This window comes from Physeter macrocephalus, chromosome 2 (genome assembly GCF_002837175.3).
Source record: "Physeter macrocephalus isolate SW-GA chromosome 2, ASM283717v5, whole genome shotgun sequence".
NCBI classification, from domain to species: domain Eukaryota; kingdom Metazoa; phylum Chordata; class Mammalia; order Artiodactyla; family Physeteridae; genus Physeter; species Physeter macrocephalus.
In genome coordinates, this window is record NC_041215.1 from 137,992,808 (window position 1) to 137,999,050 (window position 6,243).

At 59.3% G+C, this 6,243-nt stretch overlaps 1 long non-coding RNA gene across 1 annotated transcript in view; it reads left to right on the forward strand.

The window, feature by feature from the left end:
* Nucleotides 1-813: 813 nt before the first annotated feature.
* LOC114484794 (uncharacterized) overlaps nt 814-6,243 on the forward strand; it is a 7,616-nt gene continuing 2,186 nt past the window's right edge. The window contains exons 1-2 of the long non-coding RNA XR_003678114.2: nt 814-1,256; nt 4,621-4,837. This is a non-coding gene — a long non-coding RNA (uncharacterized lncRNA). The remainder of the gene's footprint in view (nt 1,257-4,620; nt 4,838-6,243) is intronic.

The window sequence follows — 6,243 nt, forward strand, 5'->3', positions numbered from 1 at the left end:
GAGAGGGAGAGAGAGAGAGAGAGAGAGAGAGAGAGCAACCTGCAGGGAGACAAAGGGAGCGAGGCTGAGAAGAACCAGGCGGGGGGTGGGGGGCCGGGGGGCAGAGCCAGCAGAGAAGGGCTCCTAGAGGCCAGCGGCTGCTGGGTGGGGGCACCGGGGGACGGTGCCGGAGAGGAGGGGGCGAGGGGGCAGCCGGACGGGAAGGGTCTGTCCCCTGCCTCTCCCTCCCCCCAGCCGTGTCCCCATGCCCCTCAGTTTCCTGAGGGGTGTGCCCCCATCCTCCTCCACCCCCCCGCGTGGCATCCTGCCCACTACGGTGACAGCAGGGGCACATAACAGGGCCCCCAGGCTGGCTTTTGGCCAAACCAGCGGGAGGCGGGAGGGATGTTTCCCAGGCCTGGTTTCCGAGAAGAGGGGAACAGAAAGTGCCTGCAGTGACAGAAGTCCACGCCTTCTCTCTCAGCTTCGCAGGGATGCCAGGCCCAAGGCAGAGCCCAGGGCCCTCGGGTCCCCCCCATCCCGGCCAGGCGCCTGGGCCAGGGCTGGGGTTAGGGTGAGGCGTGGGAGGCCTCGGCCTCGGCACATCTAAGAGGCCCCACAGAAGTCAGTAATGAAGATAAACTGTCCTTCAGTGCAATATTTTAATACATCAGAGATAACGCAGAATCCACGAAGAACAAAGAATCAGCATACTAGATTCAAGGCAGGGTGGTGGGACCCGCGTTCCTTTGCCTCAGGCTGAGAGGGCGATGGAAGACCAGCCTCCACCCGGCATCAGGCTCCGGAGGTGCCGCTCGCTGCGCAGGGTCCCCCTCCGCCTGCACCAATGGCCACATCTCCCTGCGGGCAGTCTAGCTCCCCGCTCCGCCCCGCGGTGCTGGGCATTGTGCGAGAGGCTGTCGGCTCGTCTCCAGCCTCGGTTCCCAGCGCCGAGGCGGCGCTGCTCGCGCCCTTGCGTCGCCCAGGAAGCCCCTCCCCCTCTCCGCTCCTCCCACCTTCCAGGTCCAGCTCCAGGGCTGGAGCTCCAGCTCCTCCTTCAAGAAGCCTCCAGGTCCTGACCTGCCCTCTGTGAGCCTCGCGATATCAGTGCACGCTCCCGCCCCGCCCCCGTGCTGGGCACGCCCACCGGGCCCATCTCCCCAGCCCCCGCCCCCCGCCAGTCGTGTCCACACGTTTGCCCACGCGTGGGGCGGCGAGGGTGGGCACAGAAGAGGGGCAGACCGTAGTGCAGAGTGAGGTCGGAGTGGACACAGAGTGTATGTATCCTGGGGAGGACAGCCTGGGTGGGTCAAGGCCCTTGGCCAGTGGCCACACTACCCGGCTCAGGACACCCCACCTGGGTGTCCTCAGGGCCCTTCGTCCTCTTTCTCGGCCAGGGTCCCGAATGCCCCACTCTCAGGGCTTGGTCCCCTCCTGGACCCTGACGGCAGGGGCCTCGCTGCCACCCGAGGTGAGGAGGCTGGGGCTCCCCGAGGCAGTGCGGTTCCCGGGCGGCGGTGCGGCAGGGGCCCTGGGCCACAGCCTCCGCTGGAGCGACTCCGCCTCCCGGGGGACACTTCCCTCAAAGGGGGGCTCACCTAGATAGGGCAGTGACGCCAGTTTCCACCCTTGTGAGCATATCTCCCAGCTGTTGCCAGCAGCCTTTTTCTCTCAAACGCCAAACGTTCCGAGGGGCGGGGGGCCGGGAGGAAGGGGCAGGAGAGACCCTCCTTCAGACCTGCGCCTGCACCGCCACCACCCGCGGGCCTGCCACGTGGGCTCCCTAGCAGGTGCAAAGCAGGAGGGGAGGGTGCTGGGACGAGGCGCGGGGGCCCCACGGTGGGTGCCAGCAGCGGGTCCTTCCCGGACCTTCTCTGAGGAGGGCCTTTTATGGTTTTGAGACCAGGTGGCAGCGAGAATGGGCCAGGCCTCTCGGAGCCCCGGGGATCCAGTGGGACTTGAGGAAAGGACCCGGCCCTGCCCTGAGCAGCCCCAGTCCGCTGCCCTGGGAGGGAGCTGGCCGAAGGGCCAGTAGAGGGAAGGGCCGTGGGGCAGGGAGGTGGGGAGAGGTACTCCATCCCACTCCAGGCCGACAGGGTTCTGAGCCTGCGGCCACTCCTGTTTACAGAGCACCCGCTGTGGGCCAAGAATCTGCTTGTTCCTTGGCGCTGGCCACCCGGTTGGATGCTCTGCTTGGGGCCCCTGCTGACCGGCGAACGGGATTTGTTGAGGCCCTACTATGCGCGAGAGTGGGTGGGGTCCCAGCCGCCGGCCAGAACAAGGACACAGGAGACATTCAGGGGAAGCCCTGTGGAGGACACCAGGCAGGGTGGGGGGCTAGGAAGGGGCTGGGGGAGGAGGCTGGGGAGACTGGGGGTCGGGGGACGGGCAGAGAGCAGGCAAGGCAGGGGAGGAGCCCACGGTGGTCCGTCAGGCCTGGGTCTGGAGGGTGGAGCCCAGGCCCCTCCTCAGGGGCCTCTGGGCAGGGTCCCTGGTCCCAGGGTTAGGAGGCCTGGGCCAGCCACTCCCCTTCTCGGGGCCTCAGTTTCCACCTGTGGAGACGGGCAGGGCTGGGGTCGGAGCTCTCCCCAGCCCTCGCAGTCTGTGCAGAGAGAGGTGCTGAGGACAGGTGCTGCGGGACCCAAGCTGAGGGCTGCGTGGCCCGGAGGTGGGCTCTGCAGGGGGCGGGAATAGCCCTTCGAGCAGGGTCTCCCAGCCCTGAGCTCAGAGTGGGGAGAAGAGAACGCCCCGGGAGGGCCTGGCGGAGCGGGGGAGGAGAACACTCTAGACCAGGGGAAGGGGCGGTCTGGAAAGAGGGCCCCTGAGGAGGTGGGTGTGCCGAGGTGCAGCTGGTGGAGGGGAGGGACGAGCCGGCGGCAGGAAGCCCACGTGGCGGTCACCCCGTCAGCGTCAGCGCGGGTGTGGTGCGTGCGAAGGTGCGGGGCCTTCCCTTCCTGCCAGCGTGCCGGCGTGGGGTGCGGGCACCGACCGCAGCCGCGGGGCTCAGCCCTGGGAAAGGCTCAGCGCCGTCCAGAGAGGCCAGAGACGACGGGGAGAGGATGCCTCCGCGCCGCCCGGCCGTCTCCAGAGCGAGGGCTCTGTCTTAGCAAGCACGTGCTCCTCTGGAGGTGCTGACACAGGCGGCCTCTGGCACCCCACTTCCTCTCCCAGAAACTCCCGCAGGCAGCCCTGGGCTGGGGCTGGTGCAGGAGGTGGGGAGCCCCATCTTTCTGTCAAGATGGCGCAGCAGCTCTGCATCAGACTCGGGGAAGGTTATGGGCCTCGAGAACCCCAGGCAAAGCTTGAGTTTCGGGGTGTTGGCTTTGAGGCCTGGAAATGGGGAAGCCGTTAGAGAGTCAGGATAAACGGCCACTCATGATATTTAGCCGCGATACCTTTGATAAAACGGTCACCTGCCTCAAGGCCAGAGCCAAAGCTCACCAGGAGGCTCTGTCAGCAGCCAGCATCTGGTTTATTACTCGCTGCAGCGGCAGACCGTTAAGATTCACATTTATAGCAGGTGCATTTATAAAACTCTATCCTATAGATATCCTATAGAATTAGAATTCTATCCTATAGGATTATTATCCTATAGAATTCTCTCCGAAGAATTACACTTCTCTCAGGTCCCCATTTGAGATGTTGTTTGATCATTTAGATGATAGCATTAAAACTGAAAGAGAAAAACAGAATTATTTTAGAAGACAAAACAAAATTCTTGCTGTGGTTCTGGATTATTTTATTACCCTGTCTGCGACCACAAGATACTGTAATTACACTTCCCACAAATGGAATAACTTGGAAGCCCTCACCTTCTAAGGGAAAATAAAAATGATTTTAGTGGGGAAAAGCATCTCTCTTGGTTCTAGATCTTCAGAAGCTCGTGGGAAGGTGGGGGCAACTCGGAGGTGACTCATTTCTGGGACCCCTGGACCTAGAGCCCATGCCCTGTGTTTCCAAAACCTGTGGGTGAAGTCCCAATAGAAGCGAACGTTAGATCTTAGGAGGAGAAAGGAACGCAAGAGTTGATGAGATTGAGGTGAAACTTTGGATGAAAATTGGAATGCTTGAACAGACTGCAGGGGAGGTGTCTGCATCTGCTGTAGCAGAATGTCTCCTGGGGATAAGTACTGTGTCTGACTGAGGACGGCATCCCCTACCTAATCCTGTAAAACCGGAGGCGTGTGAACCCACCCTTCAGCCAACATTGATTGGGAGTTCTAAATGGGGGTCAATGAGGTTGTCCAGCCCACAGAGGTTATTAATATGAAATAGTATAGGACGCCTGATGGACGAAAGGGGGCTACCATCTTCATTATGTCCGGTAGAAGCTGGAACGCAGTCAGGACAAATTGAACTCTAAGGCAGAAGAACTGTTGTCCCATGTGGAGCACAGACTGGGCCTTAGGGTAAAAGTCAGTGAGCGCCACCCAGCGGGGACCCCTGGGATGCTGGACCGGAACATTTCCGTCTGAGATGATTGGTCAGCTATTGGGCTTTGGTTGACATCACTCCTCTTACCCAGGGACATAAAGTAATTCTGAAACATCCTAAGTGATGCCAAAGAAACCGCCAGTGGGGAGGTCAGTGACCGGAAGAGCTCCTGAATAAGATGGAAATTTTATTTACTTATTTATACAGGTGCATGCTCCCAGAGGAATCTCCATGATCAGGGAGCCTCTTTCCCCCTTACACTGACTTTGGAACCCCTGAGGAGCCGCCAGACGCCACTACCGCGTGGACGGTGCCCTATAAGCAGCTCTCAACGGACCAACAGAGGGCTGCCTGGTTTACGGACGGCAGTTCCAAGGGAAACGGGCAGCATCCTGCTTGGATCGTCACCATCTGATGAAAGAAGGTAAAAACGAATCAGCTCAGTGGGCTGAATTGCATGCTGTTTGCCTCTGCGTTTGAGTTTTTACTGACTCATGGGGTGGTGGCCAATGGCCTGGCCATGCGATCAGGTAGATGGTCAACAGAAACCTGATCTGTTAAGGAGACGGTCCCATGCAAATCACTACGGAAATGTAAGGGGTGCATTAAACGAGGACATTTCGATACCCATCAGAAGAACGCCCTTCCAGGATCAGAGGTGATTGGAATTGGCAAATGGCTGTCCCGGTGCTTTTGCCTAAGGGGGCCACAGGGGCCCATGAAATGAGTGGACATGTGGGCACTGCAGCCTTGCAGAGGTGGGCTGAATCTCTACAGGGTCCTCCTGCACCCGCTGAGGCACAGAGAATGCCACCCAAGGCTGTGTGTCCATCAACGAGAGAGACGGAGACTGCAGACGGCTGGGGGTGGCGCCCACAGGGCTGACACGTCAGATCGATGCCCCATGGACCCGGGTGGCCACAAATGGGTCCCACTAGGAGCAGATGCTGACCCTGCCTTGGGCTTTGCGGGCCCAGTGGTAGATGCAAGAGCTCAGAGTGCCAGCAGATAACTGGAACAGCAGGGTTTGCCCCGGTTTGTATGGTCAAGTTCCATTTCTTCAGACCAGAGAAGACGCTTTCGTCTTCAGAGTAATGGTCTGACAGAGAATTGGAACAGGCGATTGAAACACTGGCTGTCTGAGCGGTGGGGAGAGGTGGCACAAAAGGCCGGTGTGTGCTCGCCCTCAGCACAGGGGCCACGGGCAGCTCCTCCCAGAGAGCTTCCTCTGTTTTTCTGGGCAGTCCAGGGGAAGTGGGTGAGGGAGAAGCTCGTCCAACTATACGAGTCTAGGAAGACTTGTAGAAACGGGGAAGGATTCTAGTGCGACTGTGCGGTTTGGTGCACATACGTTAACGATTGCCTTGTCTTCTTAGTGCATTTAACCCCTCTTATCAATAGGTAATGTCTCTCTCTGTCCCTGGCAATTCTCTTTGCTCCGCAGTCTATATCTGATATGAACATAGCCACTCTGACTTGACTTTAGTTCATGTTTGCGTGGCGTATCTTTCTCCATCCTTTTACTTTCAGCCTCCTCGTCTGATGATGGTTGAAGTCAGCTTGTGAAAGGCGACATGGCTTAGTGTTTTCATGTCCATTCTGCCAGGCTCTTTCAATTGGCATATTTGATCCATTTACATTTCATGTGGATATTGACCTGATAGGGCTTTGTTCTGCCATTTTATTTTATTTTTATTTATTTATTTTTTTTGCGGTACGCGGGCCTCTCGCTGCCGTGGCCTCTCCGGCCGCGGAGCACAGGCTCCGGACGCGCAGGCTCAGCGGCCACGGCTCACGGGCCCAGCCGCTCCGCGGCATGTGGGATCTTCC